The sequence below is a fragment of the Mus musculus genome, chromosome 6 (genome assembly GCF_000001635.26).
Source record: "Mus musculus strain C57BL/6J chromosome 6, GRCm38.p6 C57BL/6J".
Lineage (NCBI taxonomy): Eukaryota > Metazoa > Chordata > Mammalia > Rodentia > Muridae > Mus > Mus musculus.
Window position 1 is genome coordinate 46,774,370 of NC_000072.6, and position 20,431 is coordinate 46,794,800.

Below are 20,431 nucleotides of genomic sequence, written 5' to 3' on the forward strand. Positions count from 1 at the left end.
AATGATCCCACCCTCAGTTAAAAGAAATCTTTCCACACCAGTTAACTTAATCAGGATAATCCTTCACAAGCACACCCAGAGGCCCATCTCCCAGATAGCTTTAGATCCTGTTGAGTTGACAATTAACAGTAACCATCGCTGCAAACTTTGCAAAATTATTTAATTTTTCTCACCTTCATTTCTCTAGCTTTAAAATAAGAATACTAAATCTGTCCATTGAATTTTGTGAAGTTTCATATTCCTATGCCATATCTAAGTAGTTTTCTTAGCCTCATATTTCTGGAGTTTGTGAGTAATGAGTGGAGCTGTGGGTTGAATAGACAAAAAGAAGACAGAGCTATTCAACAAGCATTCTTACTGTGCCCAAGAACTGAATACCACTGTGAACAGGGAAATTCCATGATGAGAACACAAAATCACAGGGAGACCTGGGGCAGAATTTTAGAGTGCATATTTTGCAAATGAAGTCAAGCTTGTAAACACTTCTAAGAACCCCTAAGAAAATTGTCCAAAATGAGTCTTTCAAATTCTAATTAGCAGCATTCAAATTATCTCCATCGTGAGCCATCCACAGTATATATTTCTAGTATAGAAAGCATTTACAAGGATCACACTGAATTCTTGTTACATTTTAAATATGCATGTCCATGCAAATTACAAATATTGAAGGAAAAATGAAGGCAGAAGGAAAATAAATTAAGCAATTTGTTGAGGAAAAGAGAAACAATGTTGCAGAACAGCCTATCTTACTTGTTAAGAGAGGCCTCTTCATTTGGAAATGTGTCCATTGGTTTTGTATTCAATCCCTATATTCAGATCATGTTCATCATGTAAAGTCGATTTTAGGAGAAATCCACCATTGATGCTAATGCTATCACAGCAGCTTTTGAAGGGTCAGGCCAAGACCTTCTGAACAAGGTACCTGAGCTTCATACCCTCCTCCAGAGAGCTCAAATTGCCGCATGATCTTCTACAAATGCATGGTGGTTATAAAAAGGAAAGTGTGGAGAAAAGCTTTGTTTTGTCTTGCAGGTCCAAAGGCATACAGCCCATCAAAGTTTGGAAAGCCTGACAAAAATAAGTGGGGAAATGGCAGCAGGAGCAGGAAGCTGTCATGACAGTTCATTCACATTCAGGAAACAGAGAGAGAACATAAAGTAGGGCCAGTCTATAAACCTTAAAGCCCACCTCTGGGGACATACCTCTCTAGGAAGTCTCCACTTCCTAAAGGTTCTATAACCTTTCAAAATACCACTGATGGACCAATTGCTCAAACAAAAGCCTATGAGAGACAATTTATATTCAATCCATAGCAGTGCTTTTCATGCTCTATTCATTTTCCAAGGGAAGAGTCATACAAATAAATGGTTCGTGCTGTTTTTGGTGATGGTGGTGCTGCTGCTGGTGGTAGTGGTGGTAGTTTTCCTATTGATGAGTTATTTTCTTCCATTAACTAATATTTAGTGAACTTGTTCAACCTATTCTTTATCACCACAGAAAAGATACTCCATTTCCAGTACCTTGAGTTCCCTAATAATCTCATGACTGTTAGAAAATTTCTTAAACTGAAATTTCAAATCCCTCAGCTGTCCTCCTATACCAGTTAGAACAATGGACCTTGTTCCATGGAAATATACACTCCAAAGTATATACACTCCTGATAACTGTACAGTCCTAGAGGATCCTCTACCGTTGATTTATAGTTTATTTCGTTTTTAAGTATATTGCATGGTTTTTCCTATGGAGTCTATTTCTAGTCACCCAGATAAAGAGGAAATCACCAACTAATGAACTGATACTATCAACAGCTACCTTGATGAAACAATGAATTGCCTTTGGTGAGTTATAAGAATCAAGGGAAACTTAAAGGCAGAGGATCACAAGTCTTCTCTGAGAAATCTCTACCCCCCTATATACCCCTATCCTTAGGCTTCCCTTCCCTTCCTCCCTATAGAGAGAATGTGAATGAATCACCCATGTGAAGTGAATGAATCACCCTGAGGGTGAACAAAGCAACTCTGGTTCAAGACCACAGTGAAATGATCATATACAACAGACACGACAGGCTATAGGTGACATCATTCAGTAGCAAACTTTTGGAAATATAATACATTCTAATGAGTTGATTATTGTTCATTTAATAGTACAGCTATGCTCTGTTTTTTATTGTCTAACTTTTAGCATAGTTGTAGGTTCAAATGGATGATACAAAGATGATACAAATTGATGATACACACAAAAAACCCAACTTATACCACTGTCATCATACACCACCAGAATATGTTTGTTACAAGAGTGAGAAAAGTAAACTGATACATCGTTATCACTCAAAAACCATGGCTTACTTTAGGGTTCATGCTTTTTATTTAGGGTTCTATGGGTTTTGATAAGCATAGTTATGTAAGAACAGACATGGTAGTTCACAACCCTTGTAGTGATGGCCTTCTAGATGCTAAGGTGGCAAGGGGGATCACAAATTCAAATCCAGCCTAGGATGTATACTAAGACTTTATCTTGAAAAAACTGTGTGTGTGTGTGTGTGTGTGTGTGTGTGTGTGTGTGTGTATTCTATTTCTCTGAATAGCTTCAATGCACTGTAAATCCTTTGTCCTGATTGTCTACCCTTCTTTCCCCTTGTACCTGACAATCATTGTCTTTTTACTCTCTCCACATTTCTATCTTTTAGAGAATGCCATGTAGTAGTAATCAAAGTATATACCCTTTCCAGAGTAGATATATTTTATTTTAGTGGTGGAAAATGCTAATTTGTACTGGAAAGAATAAATAATGGCATTGGAGAAAAATATATTTATTCTTTACTTAAAATGTTTTTGTCAGGTGTCACTGTTTTTTGAACTGAATATATTTTCCTCAAATGTGATTTTAGTTAGATATTCCAAACTGAAAATATTTAAATGGGGCCTTAGGAATTGAAGAGGGAAGAGACCCACAGCTTTGTCACCTCTGTGAACCTCTGCATTCTTCCCACCACAGAGAAACTAGGGAGACTTCGTGAAGCCTGCATGGCTTCCAAAAGCAAATGCTTTATACCATAATCCCAGAGATTCAGCTTTAGAAATTCAGTGAACTCATAATAGGATTATGATGGAAACATTTTTCCCCACAATAAATGTAAAAAGGACCCCAGGAAATTGACAATGTTCATCTAACACGTTTGATTGCTGCTGGTTAATAAATACCATGACATATTTTCTTGAGTTTGTTAATGATCTGATAGTCACAGACCAGAGAGATTACTAATAGTTAGATATTACCAATAGTTAGGTATTAGTAATAGTCAGAATGCAAGGAAGATTAAAGTCACCATCTGTTCACATGCAAAACACTTCAAATCACTTTGATTTAACCAAAAATCTCCCCTCTCCATGTTAAAACAGCATTACATTTGATTGACTGTTATACAAATTATATTCCAGGAGAAGTCATTATAATCCTTATTCCAAAGATCATCTTAAGAACTAGGGATAAATGTCAACAATAAAAAGGAAAACAGATTTTATGAGAGCGAACTGAAAGCACAGAGATTCAAGTGAGGAAAACAAGTAGTGTTTTTAAAATACTTTATTGATTATAATTTATGTAACAAGACAATGAAGTCTTGGCTTTTAAGACAGGTTGACATATCTGAAAGTACAAGAGATGATCTGGAGTTGTCTGAGCACTATATTTCTACTCTAATTTGAATTATTTATAATCTCATAATTACACAGAATAAAATTGAATTACTAATAAATGCCAGAGAAGCCAATTTAAATTGACATTCATTTCCAAAGTCAGCTGCTACATAATCATCACAGGATTTTTTTCTAGCTTAATATTTACCACAATAAGACAATAAAGGACCAACACATACTAGAAAGAGGAGAAACTCCAAAAGCAAGTGGAAAGTGCACTTATTATTCTGTTTGAAACTGATAAAGAAAAAAGGTTTAAATTTTCCCACTTCCTAGAGAGAACATCTTTTTATAAGTTGGAAAATAACTTTATCTGTTCTAGGGCATTGGCCAGAGTCCCCTTAGAACTTCTGAAACTGATTTTGGTGCCAGTAGCTTTTGTGACCTTGAGTACATTGAGTCGAACAGTCTTGCACGGGGGAGGGAGGGGCTGCACTCTCCAACAGTAATAATGTCACTGATCTGTACATCCCTGGAAAAGGGGGACAGGTGTACAGACTTGTTCTTGTGACACTTCTCAAAGTGAGTGTATTTTCAGAAGTAATGGAGATAGTCCTGGTGGTTGACAATGGTCCTCTGCATCTCCTTGATTGGAGACATTATCAGTGAAGGGGCATTTCTTGTCTTATATAGCTGCCCACAATGGCCTCCTTGGGTGTCTTGAAGCCCAGACCCAGGTTTTTGCAGTACCGAGGGAGTTTTTCCTTGCCAGTTTCTCCCAACAAAACATGCTTCTTGTTTTGAAAGATTGTAGACTGCATTTGGTAAGCATGTTCCGTCTGAATGTCTACCATCTTCCTGGCAGCATGAGAAAAGGGGAGGTAGGCCCACTCCTGGCTTCCTTATTCACTACATGAGATCTTTGAGAGAAGATTTTTTTAAGCAAAGAAACTAGAAAATGATGTACTTTCTGAAACCATGAGCAGTCTGTTAATCACACCCCTCTTTTGCTATATCCAAACGGAGAGCCTCTAACATCATTGCTATGATAGTTGAAATACCAAAGATGTTATAGCTTAGGGGGGTTAACAAAAGAAGTTGGCCTTAATCTAAGTCTCAGAAACATGGAATGAATTCTATTTTGAATACTATGGAATAAGACAAGTTTTGAGCTTCAGAAGAACAGCTAGACAAAGACCAATAGTTTCAGACTCTTAAACACTAAGACATTGCTTTTCATACTTGCAGTATCGTCAGTATCATTTTATGGGCCAAATTAAGCTATGTTTAACTACTAAAATTTAAATATTTAAAATAAGTACAAAGGAGAATAAAGGGGGAGGGGCAGTTTCCCAGTTCAGAAGTAACTATAGTGCAACCAGGATGGCTGTAGTGGTAAATCCCTGCAGATGAAAGGAGTGTAACATCAAGATTCCAGCTAGAGCCCAAGCACTAGCTACAAATCAAAATGTAAGGTCTTAGAAAAACTCAATTTCTTGGTGTTAAGAATGCAAAAGTGTAGGGCATTCAAAAGAAAGAACCAGTGATACTAGCAGCAAGTTCCTAAAGAGCCAGTGTGGCCTTGTAGGTGTGTCACTGTGGGTGTGGGCTTAAGGCCCTCATCCTAGCTACCTGGAAGTCAGTATTCTCCTAGCAGCCTTCAGATGAAGATGTAAAACTCTCAGATCCTCCTGTACAATGCCTACCTGGATGCTGTCATGTTCCCTCTTGATGAAAATGGACTGAACCTCTGAACCTGTAAGCCAGCCCCAATTAAATGCTGTCCTTATAAGAGTTGCCTTGGTCATGATGTCTACAGTAGTAATACCCTAACTAAGACAACGGGTTAACCTAAGTAATTTGAAACATTACTTATGAGTGATACATACCTGTAACTAATGAATTCTCTGGAGATGCAGACAGGAGGATGCAGAATTCAATTTCATCCTTAGCTACATAGAGATTTTTGAGGCTAACCTGGGCTACAAGAGATCTCCAACTCAGAAAAAAATAACAAATAATTAAATAATGTGGAAAAGATATATAAATTGGTAAACACTGTTAGATTTTGCTTATATTCATGGGTAATTCTTCATGGCCAATATGCCTAGATCAGAGTATTCAAATGTTTGAAAATAATCCCCAAAGTTATAATTAGGGCTAAAGTGGAAACGTTTGGGTTTGTTGGAAAGTCTGTTGTTTCAGATGGTGTTTTGCTGGGGCAGACATATGAAGTGGTGTCTTCCTGAAGCAGACACAAGTGAGAGGATGTTTTGTTAATACAAGCATGTGAAAGGACATGTGATAAAGGATTCTTCACATGTATTGGTTCACCTTACATTGCATTGTTGAGCTTTGTTTGTCATAACTCCATAGAGAAAAACACATCCAAAGTAACTTCTGGTGATGTGCTGTGGCTTCTTGCTGCTTCTTCAGACTTGAGCTGATTGGCAGAGTTATGTCAGCTGATACAGATTCATGGGGTTTTTTTTAAGATAGACTCATGTGGTAGGCAAGATCCATGGGAGGACATGTGATATATGGAGGGAGTATAAATAGGATTCAATGGACACTGACTGAGGCTTGCACAGCTAGCTAGCTTTACAGTGCTTTGTTGGTCTCATCCCTTTGTTGATCTTCAGTTCCTGGAGAGAGGCACAGCAAAGAACTTCTGGCATCTCAGCTGGTCCTGATCACTCAAGCTGACTCATAACAATTCGTCTGAGGCCTGGCTGTCTCTGCTAGGTCGTCTCACCACTACTGATTTGTGTTTGCTATTCTTACACTACTGAACTTTACTGCTGGTGTATTTGTGAAGTGTTTGCAAATGGATCGAGCTGTCACTGCTGATTCCCCAAGAACTTGTACTGCTGATTTCCAGACACTACATATTGGATTTACTCCAAAGAACAATGTCTAAACAGACCCACTTCTCCCCATGTCCTAATAACTTTTCTTTTCCACTGTCTCTGGTGGGTGGTAGGATAGAAGGGAGGTTAAAGTATTTAGGAAACCCTATTAAAAGTGGGTTGAGAACAATCAAAACCAACATAAGGCCTTTGAAAAACAATTAGTATTAGGTGAGGTCATTAGGATGGTAAGTCCATGGTTGCATTAGTGGCTGTAGAAGAAGACAATGAGATTCAGAGAAACGGAAGAGGAAGGATTGGAGCGACAAAAGCCAGCACAGAATGTTCATTCTGTCTTTCCATGTGACATCTTCTGTGTGCCTTGACTCAAGGTGGCCTTAAGTAGATAATGACCAGATTCCAGCACAAGGCTTCAAAGCTCTGAGCTAAATAAGCCTCTAAATAAACTATTAAGCCTGTGCAATCTGTTTGTAGCAATAGCAAACAAATAGATACAGGTGACTTATTCACTTATTTTCTTCATTAGGGAAAAACTTTAAAATTATGAATTGTCTCTGGAGAATCTTAGTGAGCCTTGACTATAGTTAAAAGGATAAGAAAAGTCTCTTGGCTAGATCCAGGACAAGGAAAGATGTAGATTTTGGAGCCTTGCAGAACTTGTATTTTATTGACATTTATGTGAATAGCTTTCTAAGCAGAAGCCTGTGATTCTCATATGTCTGACTTGTCCAATTGGTTGTATCTTAAATTTGGGAGAGTCCTGCCTGTTGTATGGCATTATTCTTGGGGCAACATTGAATAAACTTTTTAAATCTGAACAGTCATAAATAATCACTATATAAAATATGTAAAATAATAAGGTAAAAATATTAAAGCAAATCACAACAAAGAACCAATGAAACACAAATGAAAAGAGCAAGAGAGGAAAGGGAGTCCAAAAGATGTGAAAGGCAGAACATGTACAATGTCAGTATATTTACTTTAAATATAAATGAACTAAGTTCCTCAATCAAAAGTGTAGAATGACTAGATATTTAAAAATAAAAAAAACTACAACAAAAACAAGTATATTCTACTATCAGAGACTCAATTTAGAGATAAGAATATTCATGGCTGAAAATTATGGTATGAAAAACTATATTCCATAAAAATGAGAAAAGACTTTAAAAGACAAAAGTACATTATATATTGATTAAACAGATCAATTCTCAGAAAGATATACTTAACATTAATATACAAACCCATCATCAGTGCACCTGCATACACAAATCAAACATCGATGAAATTGCAGGGAAAAATAGACATTCGTATAGTACCAGGATATTCCAGGACTGGGGAGGATGTCTCTCAAGAAAGTGTGCCTGGCTACTATTAGCAAAATGTCATGTGTTCAATCAGGCAACACATACACACACACACACATACACACACATACACACACACATACACACACACATACACACACACAAGGTAGCATGAGATGTTCCATAGCCACATCCAAAAGTAGATACTTCATACAAATAGGAAAATAGCAAGCTCAATAAGGAAATAAATACACACTGAAAGGATCTGGCACCATAATCAGAATATCTGACTCCTTGGCAGCAGAATATATATCCTCAAAGACACATAGTGCATCCTCCAAAAGGGAACATAACAGGTCACATAGCAAGCCTTGACAAATTTAAGATAAATTTGAACTAGTCTCTCCTTTGGTCATAGGAGAATGAATATGGATAGTTGAGTCGTGCACAGACATGTAAAACTAAATGATACATTCTTCAATAATGAATACATCTAGAAAGAATCCAGAATCATAGAATCTTGCAATATAAATGGACTGTAAAAGAACAGGGCTCAGAGTGGAAATTATAGTAATAAACATCTTCATTTTTCTTTGATTCTTCTACCATATTTTATACCCTAACCACAGTTTCCCCTCCCTCTACTCGTCCTAGTCCCCTCCCTCTCCTTCCCTCACCCCCAGAACCATTCCTCCTCCATTTTCCTCAAGAGAGAGAGAGAGAGAGAGAGAGAGAGAGAGAGAGAGAGAGAGAACAATCTTCCCAGAGTTGACAAGGGATATCCACTGAACTTGGCCTAGCAAGTTACAATAAAACTATCAATAAACCCTCATATCAAAACTAAACAAGGCAAACCAGTAGGAGCAAAATAGTCCTAAGGAGAGGTAAAAGACTCAGAAACAGCCCTGCCCACTCCCACTGTTGGGAGTCCTTCAAGAATACCAAGCTGCACAACTATAAGATATATGCAGAAGATCTAGCTCAGACCCATACAGGGTCCATGTTTGACACTTCTCTAATGACACTTCCTATGAGCCCTGCTTAGTTGATTCTGTGACTGGCATTCTCACAGTGTCCTCTATTTTTTGGCTTCTACAGTAAATACTTCCTCCCTCTACTCTACTGGCTTCCCCTGGCTTCACCTCATGTTTGACTGTAGGTCTCTGTGTCTGCACCCATCAGTTGTTGGATGACAACCCTCTGATGACAATTGAGCTAAGCACTGAACTATGGATATAGCAGAAATTGTTTCATTGACTTTTTTTTCCCAGTTGTACTTAGTTCTATCCTGAGTCTCTCGGTTTTCTTTCTTTGGTTCCTGGCCATCCAGGCAGTGTCAGGCATGACGAAAAACAGCCCAGCGCCCTGAAGGCAGAGGCAGGCAGATTTCTGAGTTCGAGGCCAGCCTGGTCTACAGAGTGAGTTCCAGGACAGCCAGGGCTATACAGAGAAACCCTGTCTCGAAAAACCATAAATAAATAAATAAATAAATAAATAAATAAATAAATAAATTCAAATCATAAACCAGCATTAAACTTCAAGAAATTAGATATGGGAAAAAAACAAAGCCTAAGTTTAATAAGCAAAAGGAAATGATAAAGGTCAGGCAATGTAAATGGAGAATCAGAAAAACAATACAGCAAAATGAAAGAAAAAATGTGTTCTGATAAGCAACCACAAAGAATAACCCTTCACTCTAAGAATAAAACCACGCCTCCAGTAAACAACCACATGTCAAATACACATACAGTCACTGACGCCTCCTTTTCCCTTGCCTGTTAGACTTGTACCATTATAGCCAAGGACTTAGGCATCCTCAGATTTGGGTATCCTCAGAAATCCCAGGCAGTCCCAGGATGCTATGATAGCCACACTTAGCTGCTGTAGATACATATAGATATACTGATGCCTTCTATCCTCTTGTGCTGTATTCAAACTTGCAAGTCCCAGAATTCTTATTATGATTTAGCTAATGTGTTTTAGAACTGGCTTGAGTAAACGTTGCAGTTAAGTCCTTGACCATGCAGTTTAGAAATCAGTCCGATGGGTGATCTCATGGAGAGCTGCTCATTTCATCTGAAAGTATCAGTTCAATCTCCCTCGAAAGATGCCAAAGCTGTGTTTAAAGCCCTGCATTTATTCGCATCAGCTCAAAATTGAATTTTCTGCCACCTCTTGGACAACTGCGAGTCAAAATTGTGTAGCTGAAATTGTTTACAAGATTATGTTAAAACAGGACTGGGAGGGAGATGGTCTTTGAAATATGATTTAAGGTTACAAGTTGAATCATGCTTCATATTTTTAGTGACTTTTTGAAGTATTATAAATGCCCAGTGAGTTCTCTATTCAGTGTTTTGCCTTTAAATTCTGGTCATAGCATATACAAGTAAAATCTGAGCTTCATTTTAGAATAATATTGTCTTTCATTTAATACAGTAGAAAAATATTAAGTGCATTACTTTTGTTCAAAACTCTCCAAATGCCATGTATGTAAAGTACGTTTTCTTCCTTCACTTCATTATCTTCTCCTCAGAATGTAAATTTCTAGAATCATATACACACTGTGGCATGCAGATTGCCAGGTTATTTCAGGTGCTGTGGTATGTCCCTCACTTTCTTCTCAGTCTTCACTTGGCTTCATAAAATCATCTTTTAATTTCCTACTTTCATGGAAAACTAAATCAAGGTATGGTTATTGAGAGAATAAGAACCAAAGTCTAAAGAATATTAAATAGATAGACTTTTCTTATGTTCCTTATAATATCATTAAAAAATATAGTTGTGGGTAGGGAAGTGGGGGGGAGGGTATGGGGGACTTTTGGGATAGCATCGGAAATGTAATTGAGGAAAATATGTAATAAATAAATAAATAAATAAATAAAACAAAACAACAACAACAACAAATATATAGTTGTAATAACATTGTCAAACATAAAGACTCATTTTAGCAAAGTAGGAAAAATCTATCTTCTTTTTTTTTTTTAAGAACCAAACATAAAAAGATGTGATTTTATATCATTGATCTGTATGCACAAGTCCATCTTCTGTTCTGTGGTTGTGTATGCCTGTTACATTATTTCCCCAAGTTTATTAGAGACAAGTGGCTCTTTCCCTGTTATCCAAGTTGAAAAGATAATACTAGAAGGTTGGTGTTCATCTGAAGATGAAGAGACAGATGATAGTGTGGATAAAATACTAGTAAGGTGAGATCCTTTGTATTCAGTACTTTGGGATAGGAATGTAAAATAAAAACAACCGTTTCAATGTGGGATGATAAAAGATGCTGTTGAGACAGGCTCTGGAGTTGGTTTTGCTTCATTCAACTGTGAAATGATTACACGCATTCATTTATCTCTCCCCTTCCTCATTTGGAGGGGATAATAAACATATGTGTCTCTCCTTTTCTTCTACTTTATTCAATTCTATCTCCTTGAAACAAAATAGAAACAACTCTGCATTTCCAATCATCCGGGTAACCAGCATGAATCTCTTAAATCAAACATGCCTGACACATAACAATTTAGGGACACAAAACAAGTGTCATAGAAGTGACTCTTTCTGCCCCTCACTCCTGGTCTGTTACTTGCTCTTACCAGTCTCTGTGTATTGAGGAAAGTTAGAATACTGGTCTAAGACGCACCAGCTTCTGAATCTTGGAACCAGCTGTGTTTAGGATCCTTTTGTTCAGTAAATCCTCATGCCACTTTTCCTTTCTCACAATTATCTTTAAATTGTTTCTCTCGACTTTGCATTTATATACAATCTCCTGTCATAACAAATTCTAGAAAGAATGTCTGCCTGGAATTTGCATAATATGAGCAATATGCACTCAGATGCCAGGTAGTGGCCCAGATATATATGTGGCCCAGATCATCTGATTAAGAGGTACTATAGCAGAAGAGGATATCTTACAAAGAAATTGCCCAATGAACCTATACACTATCATTTTGGTCCCTTAGTTCTGCATCTTGGTGCCCTTTCTGGATTGGATATATCTCAATTCTCTGAATATTAAAAGACAACTTCAGACTTAACCTCTAAGCCTCATTGAGGTATGTCTTAGTTTGGATTTTATTGCTGCAAACAGACACCATGACCACGGCAACTCTTATAAAAATAACATTTAATTGGGGCTGGCTTACAGGTTCAGAGGTTCAGACCATTATCATCAAGGCAGGAGCACAGTAGCATCCAGGCAGGCATGATGCAGGCACAGCTGAAAGTTCTACATCTTCATCTGAAGGCTGCTAGTGGAAGACTGGCTTTCAGGTAGCTAGGACTAGGATGTAAAAGCCCACACCCACAGTGACACACCTACTCCAACAAGGTCATACCTCCCAAATAGTACCACTCCCTGGGCCAAGCATATTCAAACCATGACAAGGTATTAATGACTGCCTCGATTGTGCTCCTGTGCCCGGGATTTGGAGATTGATATTTCAAGCATGATCCTCTAAACAAGAATTTAGATTATAGTGTCTTGCTGCCCTTTAAAATCATACTGGGTGATAGTGACAATAAAAGCAGTTAACAAGCACCTGTAGTGTATATAGTACCCCAAATCCTAATTGTGGTTAATAGTACAGGCAATCCTCAAAGCAAGGTCATTTGCATTTCTCAGGCAAGGGAGGGGAGTCCCAGGGGAGCAAGTCCTTTTCTATTCTTCTCACAGCTCTAAATTGGCTGCTAGGTTGTGCCCCCATATCTGACACACGATAACACATTTAAACTAGAGATGGGAACTGTGAGCTGTCATTTTTGGTTTCTGTTCTTGCATCAAAAATCATTTTCTGAAATCAGTATCAACTGTCACCACTCGCAAAAATATGGTTACGAGCCAAGTATCCTCATCAAATACTAAGGCTTCCTCTGTCCTTATCTGTAGTATTTATAGCTTGTAGTAATAGAATCAATTATACAAGTTCATTTCTAAACAGTATAAAAAGTAAGCATTGGTGTACCATAGTGCAAACATATCAATGCAAAAAGAAAAATAAGTAATGTTGTAAGTTTAACTTCCTCTTTCCCAGAGAGGAACAAGAAGCCCAACTGGTACCTGGGATTCCTGGAGTGCCTCTGCACCTCACCTGTAAACTCAAGTCAGTGACTTTACAATCACCCTGAAAACTCCCTCCAACCCTTCAAGGTTCATATATAGCCCTTGTCAACCCCAAATAAAGTATATGAATACAAGTCTACCCCAAGATTCTCTAAGAGAACTGTTTCCTTAAAATTCCAGACAAACACCCCTGAACAATCTGATCTGGGATCCTAATGACCCCACTGGTCCAGGCCTCTTCTAGCCTGGACCAATATCCTCCCAGCCAGGTGTGCATTAGTGCCTGAACATTCTAAGGGAGGAAACAGAGGACAGAACCACACCCTAACAAGCACGAGATCTAGAATTCTGACCCTTAAAACTGTTGTAAATATTGATAGACTTGGTGGCTGGCATGTAATTCTAGCCTTGGAAATGAGAGACAGGGAGCCCCAGAGCAGGTTGGCTAGCAAGACCAGTCCTACTGATGAACCTGAAGTTTTATTAAAATACCTTGCCTCAAGTAATTAAGTGGAAGGACAGTGGGAGATGATTGTCAGCATCAGCCTCAGGCCTAAACATGCGCTGACATATATGTCCATGTGCATAGCCACTCACATGCACAGCATGCATACATACACACATGCATACTACATACACATATACACACATATACACACAAACATATGGAGGAGAGGGGGTGGAACAAGAGAAAAATTATTTCTATCCAGATAAATCCAGAGCACCTCAATTCAAAACAGAAACCCAAATATATTTTATGTGAATCTTTAAAACTACCATAGCAAAATGCAGTAAAACCTTTGGACATATGAGAAACAAGCCATCAAGGACATATTCATAAACTTGACCCTATAAAAATTTAAATACAAAAGTCACATCAAAGATACCATAATAGGCAAAGTTAAAGCATGAATAATAGGTTAGAAAAGGATAATTAAATGACAAAAGATCATTATCCAGGCTATTGTAGCAAATTCACAAAGATGACAAAACAAAAGAGGGAAACACTCAAAATATGAGTTAGAAATGGGCTAGGATGGTTAGGTTTAAGATGCTTAGAGGAATATTTTCATTCCATGACCATGTTTGTGTTCCCACCATCATGCTGTTTTTACTATGTTTCTTCCTGCTTTTAGTCCTCCTGGAGTTCCTGTGGGAATGACTGCCTAGAGATAACTGAATTGATTAATCTGCATCATATTCATGTGAAAACAATCACATTCTTGCAGCCATCAGGTTTATAGCAGCTGGAGGTGAACACATGTGTGTGAGTAGCAGCTTCCTGTCAAAACAAAGATAACCTCAGAGTGGGAAGGGGGTAGTAACCTCAACAACACAGACTTCAGCCTGTGAGTATGGCTGGTTGTAATTCAAAAGTGAAGGTCATGCATATCAAGTACAGCAGAGTTTTGATTTTAAGATTAGACTAAATTGACACAATTTATAAAGGGTGCATAGTCCTTTAAAAACAAAAGTGGATTTTGTGTGATACAGACCCTAAGGCCCTTCACTTTGCACTGAGCACTAATAGCCCAAAGCTGCTACCTTCTTGTGGTTTCCTACTGAAGAGTGCTGTCTTCCGCAAGACCCGATACATCCTACCCAACTAGATACAGGTTGAAAGTCAGTCTCATCATTCAATCCTTCTGGAGACAAGATTTATATCTAAATATCTATATATCCCAAGTTTAGTCACAGCTTTAATTATTCTTTCTATATTAGATTTCACAACTTCTCACTCCGAGGTCTCTAGCTCAGGTTAGTTTATTCTTGATGCTCATTTCCCAAACACATGGACTGTACTCCATACCCCATCAAGTGAAGCATAAGACATTGTCAATCAACTGTGAAGGATTAGCATAAAATATAAACAAGTAATTATATGTGTATGAGGGACCAAAAGAAACAACAGAGCGTTGGGAGTAGCATATTTATATTTAACCAAGAAGTTAAATATTCTGTCTACAAAATAAAAAGAAAAAAGTCAGGTAATATAGCTGAATCTCTTAGCAGCTTTCCATATAGAAGCCATGGTAATAGATCTATGGATCAATCATGGAAATTCAAAAAAGAAAAAGAAAAGTGTAAATGCATTGTGATTAATAATGAAAAAAGCTAAATGTCATTGTTTTCTGACTAAAGTAAAAGCTGGTGTCCATTCCTGATACCATCAATACACTTGTGAAAAAAAAGTCAATACATACACAATCCAAAGATTTTCTTTCCATTCCATTTGAGTCTGAGAGTTATTTAATTTGAACTGAGCTGCCCTCAGTGTCCTTAAAAGCTATAAATTTTGTTATTTACTTCAATTTCTTCAAGATAAAACATATTAGAGTCTAAAGGTTACTTTAGAGGCAAATTAAAAAGATCTCAATAACATATATAAAGGTATGCTTATATGTTTGTGTGTGCATATGTATGCTGTGTGTTGTCTACATAGACCTTATCACCTCAGGTGGGGGAAACATATACTGATGTTCACCGTGTAATATATTCTTCCAAGCTGATTAGCATTGGTTTCTAAACATAAGATAAAACTTTTTAGAAAAAGCTATCAAACAAATTCTCATGGCATTGAACTATAAGTACCAACAATGGTTTCAGTTATAATATTTGAAGCAACTAGTATAATAAGAGCATATAAAATATCTTGTACTTTTTATCTTTGAAGAGTCATTGTATCATTGTTGAAATTAATTTTTAGCCATTTATTAGCTGGTATTAGCTCCATAATACCCTGGCATGGAGGTACATGTATATGTTGTGATGTGGTCTCACATCCATGCCTAGTCCAGCACTCTGAGAAGTTAGAATGTGAGGAATTGAAAGAAAGGCACAAAGCATATCCCAAGGCAACATGATGCCTGAGAGGCTGAAGAGAATTTCAGCAACATATTTTAGTGGCATCTCACAAGTGGAACTGAGACCCTGGAAGAGCATGCACTTGCAGAAGCCATGACTTCTGATATTTTCTTTATTTACATTTCAAATGTTATCCCCTTTCCTAGTTTCCCCTCTGAAAAACCCCTATATCCTCCCACCAGCCCCTGCTCCCCAACCCACCCACTCCCATTCATTGTCCTGGCATTAACTTATACTGGGGCATAGTTCACAGGACCAAGGACCTCTCCTCCCATTGATGACCGACTTGGACATCCTTTGCTACATATATAGCTAGAGACACAAGTACCACCATGTGTTTTCTTTGATTGGTGGTATAGTTCCAAGGAGCTCTGGGGGTACTGGCTAATTCATATTGATGTTCCTCCTATGGGTCTTCAGTCCCCTGCAGTTCCCTGGGTATTTCTCTGGCCCCTTCATTGGGGACTTTGTGCTCTGTCCAAAGGATGACTGTGAGCATCCACTTCTGTATTTGTCAGGCACTGGCAGAGCCTCGCAGGAGACAGCTATATCAGGCTCATGTCAGGAGGCTCTTGTTGGCATCTGCCTAGTGACTGGGTTTGGTGGTTGTTTATGGAATGGATCCCCAAGTGGGGCAGTCTCTGAATGGTCCTTCCTTCAGGCTCTGCTCCGAACTTTGTCTCTTTAATTACTTCCATGGGTATTTTATTCCCATTCTAAGAAGGAAAGAAGTATCCACAATTTGGTGTTCCTTCTTCTTGAGTTTTATGTGTTTTGCAAATTATATCTTGGGTATTCTAAGTTTCTGGGCTAACATCCACTTATCACTGAGTGGATATCATGTGTGTTCTTCTGTGATTGGGTAACCTCACTCAGGATGATAGCCTCCAGATCCGTCTAATTGCCTAAAAATTTCATAAATTCATTGTTTTTAATATCTGAGTAGTTCTCTATTGTGTAAATGTACCACATTTTCTGTATCCATTCCTCTGTTGAGGGACATCTGGGTTCTTTCCAGCTTCTGGCTATTATAAATAAGGCTGCTATGAACATAGTTGAGCATGTGTCCTTATTACCAGTTGGAACATCTTCTGGGTATATTCCCAGGAGAGGTATTGCTAGATCTTCCTGTAGTACTATGTTCAATTTTCTGAGGAAACGCCAGACTGATTTCTAGAGTGGTTGTACAAGCTTGCAATCCCACCAGCAATGGAGGAGTGTTCCTCTTTCTCCACATCCTTACCAGCATCTGCTGTCACCTGAATTTTTGATCTTAGCCATTTTGACTGGTGTGAGGTGGAATCTCAGGGTTGTTTTGATTTGCATTTCCCTGATGATTAAGGATGAGGAATATTTTTTTCAAGTGCTTCACAGCCCTTCGGTATTTCTCAGTTGAGAATTCTTTGTTTAGCTCTATACCCCATTTTTTAATAGGGTTATTTGATGTTCTAGAGTCCAGCTTCTTGAGTTCTTTGTATATATTGAATATTTGTCCCCTATCAAATTTAGGATTGGTAAAGATCCTTTCCCAATCTATTGGTGGCCTTATTGTCTTATTGACAGTGTCTCTTGCCTTACAAAAGCTATGCAATTTTATGAGGTCCCATTTGTTGATTCTCAATCTTACAGCAGAAGTAATTGCTGTTCTGTTCAGGAATTTTTCCCCTGTGCCCATATCTTCGAGGCTTTTCCCACATTCTCCTCTATAAGTTTCAGTGTCTCTGGTTTTATGTGGAGTTCCTTGATCCACTTTGACTTGAGCTTTGTACAAGGAGATAAGAATGGATCAGTTTGCATTCTTCTACATGATAACTGCCAGTTGTGCCAGCACCATTTGTTGAAAATGCTGTCTTATTTCCACTGGATGTTTTTAGCTCCCTTGTCAAAGATCAAGTGACCATAGATGTGTGGGTTCACTTCTGGATCTTCATTCTATTCCATTGATCTACTTGTCTGTCACTGTACCAGTACCATGCAGTTTTTATCATAATTGCTCTATAGTACAGCTTGAGGTCAGGCACGGTGATTCCATCAGAGGTTCTTTTATTGTTGAGAATAGCTTTTTCTATCCTAGGTGTTTTGTTATTCCAGATGAATTTGCAAATTGTCCTTACTAACTTGGTGAAGAATTGATTTGGGATTTTAATGGAGATTGCATTAAATCTGTAGATTGCTTTCGGCAGGATGGCCATTTTGACTACATTAATCCTGCCAATCCAGGAGCATGGGAGGTCTTTCCATCTTCTGAGATCTTCTTTAATTTCTTTCTTCAGAGACTTGAAGTTCTTATCATACAGATCTTTCACTTCCTTAGTCAGAGTCACACCAAGATATTTTATATTATTTGTGACTATTGTGAAGGGTGTTGTTTCCCTAATTTCTTTCTCAGCCTGTTTATCCTTTGTGTAGAGAAAGGCCACTGATTTGTTTGAGTTAATTTTATATCCAGCTATGCACTGAGACTGTTTATCAGGCTTAGGAGTTCTCTGGTGGAATTTTTAGGGTCACTTTACATACTATCATATCATCTGCAAATAGTGATATTTTGACTTCTTCCTTTCCAATTTTTATCCCCTTGACCTCCTTTTGTTGTCTCATTGCTCTGGTTAGAACTTCAAGTACTATATTGAGTAGGTAGGGAGAAAGTGGGCAGCCTTGTCTAATCCCTGATTTTAGTGGGATTGCTTCCAGCTTCTCTCCATTTACTGTGATGTTGGCTACTGGTTTGCTGTATATTGCTTTTATTATGTTTAGGTATGCGCCTTGAATTCCTGATCTTTCCAAGACTTTTATCATGAAGGGGTGTTGGATTTTTGTCAAATGTTTTTTCAGCATCTAATGAGATGATCATGAGGTTTTTGTCTTTGAGTTTGTTTATATAGTGGATTTCCATATATTAAACCATCCCTGCATCCCTGGAATGAAGCCTACTTGATCAAGTCTGTTGTAATTCTGATAGGTCTGCCTTTATATGTTATTTGACTTTTTTCCCTTACTGCTTTTAATATTCTATCCATATTTACTGCATTTGTTGTTCTAATTATTATGTGTCCAGATGAATTTCTTTTCTGGTCATCTATTTGGAATTCTGTAGACTTCTTGTATGTTCATGGGCATCTCTTTCTTTAGGCTATGGAAGTTTTCTTCTATAATTTTGTTGAAGATATTTAATGGCCCTTTTAGTTGAAAGTCTTCATTGTCATCTATACCTATTATCCATAGGTTTAGTCTTCTCATTGTGTCCTGGATTCCCTGAATGTTTTGAATTAGGATCTTTTTGTAATTTGCATTTTCTTTGATTGTTCTGTCCATGTTTTCTATGGAATCTTTTGTACCTGAGATTCTCTTTTCCATCTCTTGTATTCTGTTTCTGATGCTCGCATCTATGACTCTTGATTTCTTTCCTAGGATTTCTATCTCCAGGGTTGTCTCCCTTTGTGATTTCTTTATTGTTTCTACTTCCATTTTTAGATCCTGGATGTTTTGTTCAATTCTTTCATCTATTTGTTAGTGTTTTCCTGTAACTCTTTAAGGGATTTCTGTGTTTCCTCTTTAATGGCTTCTAGCTGTTTACCTGTGTTTTCCTGTATTTCTTTAAAGGGGTTACTTATTTCCTTCTTAAAGTCCCCCACAATCATCATGAGAAGTGACTTTAGATCCATATCTTGCTTTTCTGATTTGATGGTGTATCCAGTACTTGCTATGGTGGGAGAGTTTGGTTCTGATGATGCCAAATAATGTTGGTTTCTGTTGCTTCTGTTCTTATGCTTGCCTCCTGCCATCTGATTATCTCATGTGCTTGCTGCCCTCAATATATCTGATTGGAGCCTGTCCTTCCTATAAACCCGATTGACTCAGGACTCCTCAGAGTCTAACTTTCTCTGTGATTCTGAATTCCTCTGAACCTGAGATTCTGGGTGTGTGAGCGTTCTTTTCAGTCAAGCTTCCTCTGAGAACCTGAGATCCTGGTGTGACCAAGCTCCTGTTATCCTGGGATCCCAGAATCCTAAGATTCTGGGCATATTACAGAACCTGGAAGTGACGTCTCCTCTGGGGACAGTAGGGCTGTCTGGTGTGTTTGAAATCAAGGTATACCAACACCGATCAGAAGGAACCCCAACTGCTGGTCAGGCGGTGCTCCCATGTTTTTGCTCCTGCTGTCACAGGCCCATCATGATTGGTTTGGAACAGATGTTGTGTTCCACTCACCAGTGATCCTAAGGTCAGAGTTTTCTGGGGACCGTGGGCATGTCTTCTTTATAAACTGGATTGTATGTGAAGAATATTAAGGATCAATACAATGGCAGTAGTTGAGGATAGTTTATCTAGCAAAGAGAAAGCACCCGGGTGACCATTCTTCCTCAGCCAACATCCCCCCAAAATGTGTAATCTTGCCTTTTCCATAGTTTCTCAAAACCTCCTCAAACCGAATGTTCCTTTTTCCTTCTTCTTCTGTGTCTCTTTATTCATCCTCCTGATGTCCATTTATTCTCAATGGATTTTTCCTACTCCATTCCTTGTCAACTAGTAGGTTACTCCAACTCTTGACCTATAACTGACTCTATTTAATCCTTTTTAGAATAAACAGAAAGCTCTTGGATTAAAGGTGGGTGCTAGTACCAAGCCATACAACTAGAAACAGCCTTTTGCCAGGAAATAACACAATCTTGGGGTTTACACAGTAATCAAAAATCTGCA

The 20,431-nt window shown here is 38.1% G+C and overlaps 1 protein-coding gene and 1 pseudogene across 1 annotated transcript in view; one reads left to right on the top strand and one right to left on the bottom strand.

Moving 5' to 3' along the window:
* The window catches only part of Cntnap2 (contactin associated protein-like 2), a 2,241,333-nt gene that overhangs the window by 1,714,309 nt on the left and 506,593 nt on the right, over positions 1-20,431 (top strand). The gene's annotated exons all lie outside the window — the stretch shown is intronic.
* Gm35931 lies at positions 3,985-4,489 on the bottom strand (annotated as a pseudogene).